This window comes from Amborella trichopoda, chromosome 7 (assembly GCF_054954075.1).
Source record: "Amborella trichopoda isolate Santa Cruz 75 chromosome 7, AtrichopodaSantaCruz75HAP2 v2.0, whole genome shotgun sequence".
Taxonomy (NCBI): domain Eukaryota; kingdom Viridiplantae; phylum Streptophyta; class Magnoliopsida; order Amborellales; family Amborellaceae; genus Amborella; species Amborella trichopoda.
The window spans coordinates 36983905-36997259 of NC_142342.1; positions in this window are offsets into that span (position 1 = coordinate 36983905).

Here is a 13355-nt window from a genome sequence, read left to right on the forward strand (position 1 = left end):
ATGTAATTTTTAATATGGAGATCATGAATTTAAAAAAATAAATAAAATTTAATAATTTAAAATAATAATTTTAATAAAAAAACATTTGGACCGATAGTTTCTATTGTTTAGATAAAACACTTATTTCTATTGTTTAAATAGAACACCTACTCGTATCTATATTTAAAATGGATGTTTTACAATTTTTGGACCGTATATGTAGTCATTCTCGTATGAAACAATTTTTCATTATAATATTGTAAATTAATATTAATATAATATGTATTCATTTTAAAAATAAAAATAAAAGGTGGTCATTTGAGGGGACTAAATGCACCACTTGTAAACAATAGTAGCCCACATGTATACATCACGCGTCGGTGTCACCACTTAATCTGTAAAAAAGAGACCGCAGTCTATCTATCAATCAATCATGGAGCGAGTGATCCAACGCGTTTGACTTTGCAATTCTCATTTGGTGGCTTTGCTTCCCATTCACTTGTTTGAATAAATTCCAGCTCTCTCTCTCTCTCTCTCTAAGAAGACGCATGAAAAGTCTTCCCCCCCCGTAGCATCGCGCCACTATTCTTTCAATATCTCATATTTCATATGAAATTCATGTATGTGAAGAGCAGGGCATTTGTTTGTAAATTCAATATGAAATTGTTGCAAGTAGGTCTCAAGTTTGGTCTTCGGAAATGTCTTCACACTTTTTAATTGTGAATTGTAGGGTACTTGATCATTACATTTCAACTGTGCCATATGAATCTCACGCATGAGGTCGTTTTGACGTTTCATCTTAGCAATTTTACATTCTTAAATGTTTATAAAGAGGTAAATCTATAGGGTAACTAGTTATCAAAAATTGTTAGATAAGATATATTAAGGCTGGCAAAAGGCCGGGCCCTGGCTAGCCGTTGGCCAAGCCCAGTAGAGCTGCTTTAGGCCCTGCCCTTGCAGGACCAGGCCAAAGAGACCATGGTCAAGCCTTGGCCCTAGCCCTATCAGGGGCAAGCTTGGCAGTATTGGGCTAGATGCAATTAAAAAATAAAAAAAATAAAAAAATTAAAGAAAAAAAAGGCAAATTGTACTGAACTGGCAAACTTGTCGCGGCCCAAGACCAGCCCTGGGCAGGCCGTCGGGTCACATTTTCTTATCCAGGCCCTAATTTTTTAAACCTGTGCCGACCAAGCCCCCATTGCCACCCCTCAGATAGATTGGATTCAGGATAAGCTAGGGACCAAATTTTTAAGCCGGGTAGAGTCCAACTTACTACCTGGGCAATATATACCAGCACTTACTCCTTCATTATCACAAAAAAAACAGAGAGAGCGAGAGAAACAACACAGCATATGGGGGGTAAGATTTTACAGAATTTGTTCAAAAAACTCTTAAAATAATTTGGTGACTCTTTATTTTTTTATCATATTTAACTAATAAATCAAAACATCAGTAAAAGTTTTTTTAATAGTGTCCTATATGAGTACGGACGATTATATTTTTAGAGTTCGGTTGTGCTCAGTATTAATCCATTTTTGAGTTTTGTGGTTGGTGGGATATTTAATTTACCTTAATGGGCGACCTCGTGCCTTTCAAAAACAAAAAAAACAAAGAATCATAAAATATATGGGTATGGTTTGTATGCGTAAGATGCATCTCTAGAAATTTGCCCAAAGATGTAGTTCTAATCTCGAAAATTTTAAAGTGACTTGAAAATTTATGTTCAATTCTACTTAAGAAAATTTAGAATTCTAGAAATGGTGCATATAAAGTAAATCTTAAATATTTGAAAATTTTGAAAATAGACGGTTCTAATAACTTGTTATAAGATGCATTATTTTTAATAGTTGAGTTTCATTTTTTTCTTTATACCTATACATCTCAAAGGCGAGATGATCAATTGGAAAGTTTTCCAAACTTTAGAACACCTTTTTTTACTCGATTTGTGAAGCTCATCTCACCTATATAGATATAATATTGCAACCTCATGTAAAAATTTTCACAAATATATTACCAATTATCTATCAGGCTCATGCGGCTTTTAACATTAACAATAAGTCTTATGTGATATAAAGAGGTCGCAATCATCCTCAAAAAGTAAGGAAAGGAAATGAGCGGTATTTGCCTTTAGCGAATGAAATGGAGGTCCGATAAGGGGTTTAGATTCTACTCCCTTTGTATAGAATGTCTATTTACTCGTTCGGGTAAAACTTTACTTAGAAATAATTTTATGAAGTCAAATTTCGAGGATGTAATGCTTTCAACCTATAAATTAATCTCAATAAAAAAAAAATCTAAATCGTATCTTTTATGCATTTGAAAAAAATTAATGTCTCGAGGTTGAATAGAGACCGTCCAAATTTTAGATGGTTAGATCTAAACGATAGAAAACTCAAATCTTTTTTTTTTAGAATAATCATCTAATAATTCTTAAGTTGGTTTCCAACTCCAAATGGGTCTTCTAACCGACGGAGTACCAATAGATTGTGCTTCCGAGGGAGCAAACTATACATGCTCATGCTTTTGTCCATTTTAGATGCGTGAAATGGGTGTCTGTGTTTTAGGGTTCCACTCTCTCCAACGTTTTTTTTTTTTTTTGAGAGGGAGAGAGATAGCACAGTGTTCATGGATTGGGCCTGCCGGCAAGCGTTCTTGCTGGGCCTAGTTTGTCCTATGCTCCATTTGGGTTGGGCTTTAGCAGGCCGGGTGTATTTTCCGGCTGGGCTAGGCTGGTCTGAACTGGTTCTGGCCTTGCCCCAATTTTTTCATAATCTTTTAAATGAAATTTTTTTTATGCATTTATAAATGACCCGACCCGGCCAAACCCTTATTTTTCGGGTTTGAACATGGTATGCAAGATTTCAAGCTTGGCCCGGGCCTGGTCTTTTTTTTTCCATCCCGGGCACAAATGGACCTAATACTAAGAGTAAGGGTGCGATCAAGTAAGTTGGATTTGAGTACATAATACTATATTCATTTTTTTTTTACACAATTCCCACACTAAGGGTCCTAAAAAGAGCTTAAAAAGTACTTTGGGGGTTTTCTGAAGAAAAAAAACAGCAGCATATATGAAGCTTCAATGAATGTGACAAATCTATGTGCCTGTCATTATACAGCAGTCTACATTCTGATCTGATCAAAAAAAACCAACATCATTCTCAACCTCATATCACCACATCTTCTAAATCCCTTGCAATATACACATTATTTAGCTCACATAATACATCTTCAAATTCTTCACCCACTTCATCCGGAACCCTTCAATAAAGAAAAGGCATATTCCAAACTTAACTATTATTCACTAAAGAGCAGCATTCGGCGACCATGGCTGCTTGGTTCACCATTCTTGAGTAAACCTGGAAATGTCAAATCCAATGTACTTTTTCCATGCTATTTGTGATGCCATAAACAAATATTCTTACCATATACACAATCTGAAAATCCATTTGACCACTATTAGCTTATATGATGATATATATAAACCATAACGATTTAAACCACGAATAGGAGCTCATCATCTCCATTGAATTACCCAAAAAAAAGATACTTAGAGTAAAACTCACAGTGCCATTACGTCTCGACCAAGTCCAGATACACCAGTTAACAATAGTACATTCTTATATTGAATTACCCATAAAAAGCATACTTGAGTAAAATGCACGGTGCCATTACGTCTCGGCCAAGTCCCGATACACCGGTTAACAATAGTACATTCTTATATTGAATTACCCAAAAAAAAAAACATACTCGAGTAAAACTCACAGTGCCATTACGTCTCGGCCAAATCCAGATACACTAGTTAACAATAGTACATTCTTATAGGGAAACAAACGAGGTTGGAGACGGCCTTTCCAAAGAGAGAATTTACCTTCCCTTATTAGTCGCTCGGTTTTGATGACAAGCCATTGATAGTATTTTTTTTATAACAAAATGGTTTAGCTGCAAATCAATTTTGATAAGAGTAATGAAGTACAGGTAAAAGGTTTCAAAAAAAACAAAACAACGTTGCTCTCAAAGAAGAGTACTATAATTAGTCTAAACCAGTGTAGGAAAACATGACTCGTGCCCAAGGCCTGGTCAAGTCTCGGTAACTCAGGCCTGAGTTGGGCAGGTCTTGGCCAAGCTAAAAAGTATTAAAAATAAAAAAATAAAAAAATCCAAAAAATATGTTTGAAGTAAAATTAAACAAAACCTACCATTTTAAATGTTGTTAAAAAAATAGCGAAATTTTTTTTTGAAAAAAATCAATTTGTGATCAGGGGTATTTTAAAAATAATCTAAAAAGAAAGGAAAATATAAAAATAGGTATTCATAGCCAAAACACTTCCAAATAAATCTTTTGCCGAAATGATAGAAAACATAAAAAATGTATTACAAACAAATTTCTTATTTCTTTTTTGAAATTCTTTTAAGATCCCAAGCTTCACCAGCAAACTCGGGATACTTGGGCTCGCCACCCAAGTTAGTCGAGCATGTCCGGGTTTCACCAACAAACTCAGGATACTTGGGCTCGCCACCCAAGTTACTCAAGCGGGTCCGGGTTGGCTCGCCTGAGTAGTTACACTTGTCTATACCATCTTTTGCAGTTTGTAACTTGTGCTAGATTTCCTCAATGTGCAATATGCAATTCGCCGCTTAAATTAAAAAGGTTGCGATTCAGCGTTCAGGGACTTTGGAAGGAGTTAGGTAGTATGCATGGTTAACATCAAAAATTGGGCGGTTATATAGGAAAGGGGCTGGGTCGTGGTGGTAGCATTTTTATTCCGAGTTACCACATCATAGTATCTATTTTTATCGTTGACACTTCCAATTAATACTTTCAAAATGTAACTCCCCAATCTATTAAAAAAATGAGTAAGGCCACTTAATTACATTTTGAAACTCCCCAATCTATTGAAAAAAACGAGTAAAGGCTTGTCTTCCTCACTGAATTACGTAAAAAAAAATTAAACAATTATATAATAAATATCAATTTTGTGGTATGTATTTTTCTGTTCTTTTGGCTTGGGCCAAGAGCCAATACGTTGCCTAGCCGACTCTAGGAACATGTATCCAAACACGGAACCTAGCCGAGTCTAGGAACATGTGTCCAAACACGGTCTAGTAAAGCTTCTTGTTTTATGGCACCCATTACTGTAACCGAATCTACCGATAGGCTGTCAACAAAAATTAGGATTATTTCATAATTGTGAGGGCCATCTTAGTAAAGGAGCCATGCTAATCTTGAAGGTGAGTCTTTGATTGTTTAAGGCTCGGGCTTATACAAACTACACTTTTTAATTTTAGAAAACATTGTTTCATGGACCCCATTTCTACAATAGTCCCAAGTTATAAAGCATTCATTTTAAATATAGATGCAAATGGAGGTTCATCTTAAAAAATTGAAACTAACTATCCAAATAATATTTTAATAGAATTATTATTTTTAATTTTTTTAAAAAAACTATTTTTTATATTCATGATCATCCTATTAGAAATTATATGCCTTTAAAATTAAGTCCAAAAATCCATCACAAAATAAATTTTTCAAAGGCGTGACTCATTTTTCCATGGACTCATAAAAACCACGACGCGTAGCGTAACAAACAACCACATTTTGCGCCGCTCTCTGCGTCTCAACCACCCACAATTGTAACGGATGGGAGTTTGACGTTTGGGTGATCGTCAATTCTTTGACGTATATTGGGCCCCACGATCCTAGCATGATTTATAGGCGTCACCCTAGAGCTAATTTAAGTCAAAGGACGGTTGCTCACTAATGTGCCCAAGTTAACAGATGTAATATCGGATGTAGCCTCACATTGCATTCTTATTCACGCGATACTTTTAAGTTCTCTTACCTGTTAATAACACTGATAAGACTGATGGTAATTTATTGTTCTCACGAACAAGAAAATTAGTACCGATTAAAATATTTTATGAGAAGTGAAGCAGTGTGGCACTTATTTAGAATTTTATTTTGAGAAAATATTTTTGTAATTTTTTTTTTTAATTTTCAGTTTTCAACCGATCCAAGGTTTCAAAACGTATATTTTTTTATAAACTTTGATCTCATCAAAAATTCAAAAAACCTTATTTTTTTATTCATTTTTAAATCCGCTTCTCTCTCTCGCTTCTTGTGTTTTTCTCCAAACCTCTCTCATTTTTTTTAAATATTGAAAAATATCTTTCAAATAGATTTTTTAATTTTGAAAAAAAGAAGAAAAAAGGTTTGGAGATAAACACTGGAAGAGAGAGAATGAGATTTAGAAAAGAATAGAAAAAATGATGTCTTTCAACCTTATTTTACTAAAAAGATGGGTAAAAATAAATAAGTCGGTTTAGAGAGTTAGAATATATAATACATGTGATCTCTATAATAACCGATATATTTTAAAGGGATTGTACACAATGATATCATTTACCTTTGATTCATAATATGCAATCTCATAAACAAAAAAACAGCCAGGGGTTTTATTTGAGACTAAAACTCTTAATTATTTTTCTAATTTTTTAATTTTTCTAACAAGTTCCCCATGCCCTGCACTATTGACTCTGAATTATCCATTTGAGGAATAGGTATTTAGAACCCAAAAAACATCTTCTACTGTATTTGTTTTCGTTTCCTTTTCAGAGAAATCACCATCACCGATTATATGAAAATTCTCAATTTAAAAATTATGACATGATCTTTTGCCTAGAAAATAAGCTCACATTTTGGTACCAAAATACATCAATAAAATTGTCAAAAAAAATATTATAACAATTGTCAAAAAAGCATAAAAAATGCAACACTTCTTTGTATCAGTAATTTGTTATTTCTATCCGTAAACTTTCTTTCTTCCGTACGGTCCAACACTTGGACCTAAATCTTGGTGTCCTTTCAAAGTGAAATGTACTAGAAAGATAAAAATGACCAGTTGTCCTCTCAAGGCTTTCTATAATTGTGGTCGACTTTGTATTCAACTTTTGGGATAGGTTGAAAATCTATTTTCACTTATAATTATAAAAAAAAATAGCATAAAATCCTTTAAAACAGACTTTATAATCAATTCATCAACCACTTAACTTGTTTTAGCAACTTGGCCTTAAAAACATGTTTCTTTGCAAATACCCCCCAATACAAAAAGTTCTTCTGTTTTTTTTTTAACAAAAATACCTTTCTAGTACGTAACAAATAATTTTTGAATCCCAATAAAAGGAAAGGCCAGACCGTATTTGTACAATGCCGGACTGGTCATTTCAAAACGTCGGACCGCTACTTTAAAACACCGGACGGCCCCTTCGAAATGCCGTACCGCCAATTCAAAACATTGGAATGCTCCTTCAAAATGTCTGACTGCTTTTTCAAAACACCGGACTACCCATTTCTCCAATAGCATAATCCCCGGACCGCCCAATGAAACGCCGGACCCCATTCCAACAAAATAATCATCGGACCGCTTTTCCAGTGAAAATGATATGTTATGTAAGATAAAGGTATTTTCATAAAAAAAAATGAAGTTTTTGTATTCGGGGTATTTGCTAAAAAACATGGTTTTTTAGAGGAAAGTTGCTACGAAAAGCTAGGTTGGGGATAAATTGATTAGAAAGTTCATTTTGAGGGGTTTTATGTAATTTTTTCAATTATAAAATTGAAAAAATACTTCTATAGCCTTTATTTTTAAGTTTTATTTCACAATCGACCCAATATTTAAAAAATATCTTGGGGCATAAAATTTGTAGATTTTATTTCTTTTAACCCCATGGGCTAATTTAAACCTATTTTTTTTAAGCCAAACAAATCTTAAAAGGCATGCCTTTTCTAAAAGTCATCCCCAAAACTTTTAAAGAGAGGTAAAGGCTTCATAGAAGTGAGAGGTTAGCGGGAGGAGAGAAAGAGGTGTTTGGAGAAACACGAGAGGAGAGAGAGAGTAGAGATGCAAGAAGAGAGAAGAGAGAAGTTTGATGTATATAAGTGAAGAGAGAGAAATGATTGGGTTTAGAAATAGTATGTCTTTCTCACATTTGTTTAAGTTAAAAAATAGGTTTAAAGTGGCCGGGGAGTTAGAATATATCTTTTAAAACTTTTTGTTTATCAAAAAATAAAACCTAAAAAAGGGGGATATCGAGAAATTTTCCCTATAAATTTTAGGATGCGGTTTGTACAGAGCCGAGGCTCTAAACAATCAAAGTAGAGCCCACCTTCAAATAGTGTCGTAAAATGTGGTTTCAACGATGAAAGTCTGTGATAGCCTTAAAATATATTTTTATCTCTAATTATAAAATTTAAAGATTAAAAAATAATGTATATCGAGCATATTTATGAAAACTTGAAAATTATGAAAATTGATGGTCCCAAATGCATTATAAGATGCACCGTTTCCAATACTTGAAATCTGTTTTTTTGTCATGTCCATGCATATTGATGTCGAGATGCTTAATTTCAGAATATTTGGGCATCAAAACAACCCCTTCTAGTGAAAGGTTTGAGGTGGGCTCTATTTTGCTTGTTTAGAGCCTCGGCTCTGTATAAGCTTTTTCCTAAAATTTAAAGCTCCAAAAAGGGTATTCATTGAGTAGATCCATAAATATTAAAAAATCTTGAAAGTAAGTGGATGGGTCACATGATGCACTATTGTCATGATTTGAAATCTTTTTTTTATTTCTTTTTCTTTTTCTATCTCGAGATTGAGATGATCAATATTTTCTAGTATGCTACCTTGCTTTTATAGTATAAAATTGACACCTTATACAAGTTTTTCTTCTTTTTTTCTTTTTCTGTTTTTTTGTTCTACCATAGTATAAAGTTAAGACCCTATTTAGGGAAGAAAGTGAGGGGAGAGAGAGAACCATTTTGTGTGAGAGAGGGAGAGTTACGTTTGGGGGAGAGAGGCCTGCGTTGGGGGGAAAGAGAGAGAGAGATACGTTGGGGGAAGAGAGAGATAGATAGGTTGGGGAGAGAGATACGTTGGGAGAGAGGGAGAGATACGTGGGATCAGAGAGTGAGATTTTTGGATGAGATTTTTATGGATATAAAAAAAATCTTATAATAATAGATGGAAAAAGTTTATATAAGGTCTCTATTTTCTATTGTATGAGGAAGGTGCACGCCAAAAACCCATTAATGAAGGTTGTTTTATGCTCGAAATCCCTACAATGGATCATCACGATCTCGAGATTCATAGAAATGAAAAAACAAAAAAAGGGATTTCTAGTCTTAAAAAGGAGTTCATTTTCTAACACATTGTCTGGACCGTCTATTTTCAAGGTTTTTAATTGTTTATAAATCTGCTTGATGTCATCATTTTTGGAACTTTAAATTACATAATTGGGGAACCAATATATTTTCATTCCAAGACTTTGTACCACCAAATACATTCTCGGCATAGTTTTGAGGCGCACCTTACTTCAATAGTATAAGGTTGACACCATATACAAACTTCACTATTTATAGATAAACAAGGTAAGGAGATTTAAAAGAAGGGAAAGGTTTCTATACTTCCTCTACAGCATAGAAGATCTATGCTTCCCCAACCATCCAGCCATTCAATTTTGATCGAGAGAGCCACTTACGGTTTGATCTTAGATCTGACGTTTGAAAGTATTTTATTTTTAGCTTTTTTTTTATACAAATTATATGTATATAAAATTTGGTACGTGTCATCTTCTCATTGGGGCGCACCAATGAAAAATATTAAAAATATTTTTTCGATAAAATATAATGACCAAAATACTCCTGAAAGATTCAGGGGTATTTTGATTATTTTATTTTATTGGAAATATGTCTTTTATATTTTTTGCTTGTGTGAGTTTAATAAAGGATTGGACGTACAAAATTTGGTGTCAAAATAGTTTATAGAAATAACATTAAAAATAAAATAGTGCAGAGAAGTGACAATGTGATTGGGGGCAATCTTAGCCCTCCATTCAGAATGGACGGTTGGATAAGGGGAAGTATATAAGTTTTATGATATAGAGGAAGCATAGAAAGCTTGCCCGAAAGAGAAATGGATTTCTATTTATTAGTCAATTTTTTTCCTCCAAATTGCCATATTTATCCAAATTACAGGAGAGAGAATCGTTAGAGAGTTACGAAATCAAAATTAGAAAAATATAATTTTTAGAGAGACATTTAGATAGAGAGGCACATACAACATGGTGAAAAAATTCTCTTTCCCTTTCCTTTTCTCCATTAATTTTGGACAAAGCTAAGTTAGTATGTATGTCTTTCCTACCATCTCTTTATCTCTCTCCATGTGTCTCTCTACTACCTTTCTCTCTTACCTCTTTCTTTGTTTAGAACTTATGGATTTGTTTATTGGGAAGGGTTTTGTATTTTGGTTTATCGGTTTTTGGTTAATGAGTGATGTTCATTTTGTTGTAGATATTTGAGCATATATGGGAAATTGAGCAATAAAATAATTACAAAGTATGTTCTAACTTTGTGCGTGTGCTTTATATTATTGTTCATTTATTTTCTCTTTTTATTTTCTAAAATTGAAATTTTAATAAATAATTATAAGTATGATTGTATGATTATTACCATAAAAAATTATTATTTATATCCTATATTGTGATTTCATTATATTTTTTTTAATATTTTTCTATAGATTACAAATTTTAAATAAATAATATTTTCTTTATATAAGACTCACCATTAAAAAATAAAATTCTTAAAAAAAATAGATTATGAATTTCTATGCGTATTAATTTTATGTATGGCCAATCTTTTAAACAATTTTAAAGGTATCAAAATAATTTTTTCTTTTGCAATTAATTTTTTTTTATGAACACTTTTAAATAACGCCTACAAATCTACAACACAAGTGCATGGTACTAATACTTCTACATCATTTCTTTTTACTTTAATGGAAAAAACAATTTAACATGGATCACAGACATTGTCATTTTTGTCCATCTTTATTTTTTCCATTTTTATTTTGACCGTTACTATGTTTCCCATTTCATAACCCATTTACCCATTTGTTTTTGTGCACATTTCGGAGTCTTAAATTAAAATTGAGGTAAGACACTGTACACATCACCTTATGCATGGTTAATAAAGGATAAAAACAATCATAAATTTGTTAAGAAGAGAAAGTTCAAAATAAAAATTGTCTTTCCATCATAGAAGCAAAATTTCTTAGAAGGTTCCAAGAGAAAGGGAAGTTTGAAGGTTCATGTAAACATTCCTAGAAATGCTTGAAAGCCGGTAGCCCATGGAAAGGCTGAGTGTTTCACAGAATTCCATGCTATATTTAAGGGATGGGTGCGTTTCACATTCAGTCAAAATGTAGGGGATTATAGTACCTCACAATTAATGAAGATCTATAGGAACCCTTGGCTGCGGTCAGGGTAGTGGGTCCCACAACATGAAGCCGAGTTTTATTCTCAACCAAGTTCCAAATTATCATTAAAAATGAAAAGAAAGAAGAAATACAAGGACTTGTAAGTTTGTCATGGTAATATGTGTGGCAGAAGTTAAAAAGGAGTCTTTCGAGGTCCCCAAATTTGCCAATCCGGATCGACCCAGCATGTTATTGATTCGGCCACCGTATCCGTTTTTTAAAACACAGATTAAACATAAGCAATATGTTCAAAATACGCTGAGCATGATCGAGGATAGCATGATCGGCAAGATAACAATCTACCTTGTTGGCAAAGAAATGAGACCTTGACTCAGCAAGATTTCCCTTTCAGACATCTTGGAGAAAACAAAAAAAAAAAGAGAGAAGGAATGCGAAGTGGAGGAAGCCCTATCTTCTTGGCGTGGAGTAAACACACACAATTTACCAGGCTTAACAATGGACACTTTGTCTTATTGATTGACTTACTATGTGAGGAAGGCACTTTGTCTTATGGGTTGACTTACAAAGTGAGGGAGATAGATGAAGACATTGTATGGGGAAGGGAATTCCACACGGTTTCGAGCCATTGTTTATTTCCTAAGGGTTTAATTATCATTTAAGTACACTGTCTGTCTTCTTGCCCTTTATACAAACTTATCCAAATGTAAAATTTAGGGCTTTCTATGAGAAAATACAGATGATGGTCTTTTAAAACAGACAGTTTTAGTTTTTTTAAAAAAAAACAAAAGCTATTTAAATGCAAAATGGGTATTTTGAGTACTCATCTTTTTCTTCTTTTTTTTTCCCCTTTTTTGTTTTTATCTTTTCATTTTTGAAGATGAAACATGGGATTGAATCACTAAAGCACCAAGCTTAATGATGGGATTTAAGAAACAGGAACCCCAAAACTTGGATCCTACCAAGATAGTACATTTAACAGGCTAAAAGCAAAATCAATGAGAGTATGTACTAGACAAAAGAACACATAGCACAAGCATATAAATAAATAAACGGATCTTGGTCAAAAAGCATATAAATATTTACACGTTTCACCTTAAAGGGCTACGTCCACCCGCAAGGAGGCAAAAAAATTCATTACACAATGAGGATTGCAAGATTTAATAAAAGGAAATCTTCCCTAACATTCCGATAGATTGAGATCATTTTTTCTTCGATATAATGACTCAAATTGGACACACAAAATCAACTTATACGAAAGCCTTGTATGCGCATTATTGAACATCTCACCCCATGAAATCCTACTTTTTGGTATCTCACTTATAGAAAGATATTAATTCCTTGAAATATTAGGATTTACATTCCCACAAAATAGGAAATAATATCAATCAAGTTTCCATAGGTTAGGAAAAAGCACAATCATGTTTATCCTTATTTTACTCAAATTAATCTTCCTGTGATTTTGGTGTCACCAACCCCAACACTTAAGAGAGAGAGATATTCTAGAAGAGCATGTGTAAGATCTTACAGAGCGGTTTACTTGCTTCATTAGGCTTTAGAGAAAGAGAGTATTATCTCTCTCTCTCTCTCTTTATATATATATATATATATATATAAAAACTCTTAAAAACGTTTCTAGGTAAAATTGAATAGTGTTTTGCTCTGCCACGGAGATGCTATGCTTCTAGAGTTTTTGTCTTAAAAACCGCCACAGATTTACGAGAGCCATGGTGGTTGTCCATGGTTTTTACCATGGTGCTCTTTTAATCTACGCCGTCCAAAAAAATAGGACGGTACCGAGCCTATGAGGTAAAATACTGTTCATTTTCGTCCATAAATGTTTTGTAGTCTCTTCCACATATATATATATATATAGAAAACTTTAGAAAGGATGACTTTAAAGAAAGAGTTTAGATAGTGAGAAGGAAAGAGAGAGCAGATATGAGGGAGATATCTTAATAGACATGTTTTGCAATTGTGGCTTTAGAAAATGCGGTAGGCATCTCCTTATTGTTCTAAAAAAGTGAGTGGAAGGGCTGTCAGTTTTCTCAAGACGTAGAAGTAGAGAAAAACCATCTTGATGGGAAATTACGTAGCACCTTCCTTTCC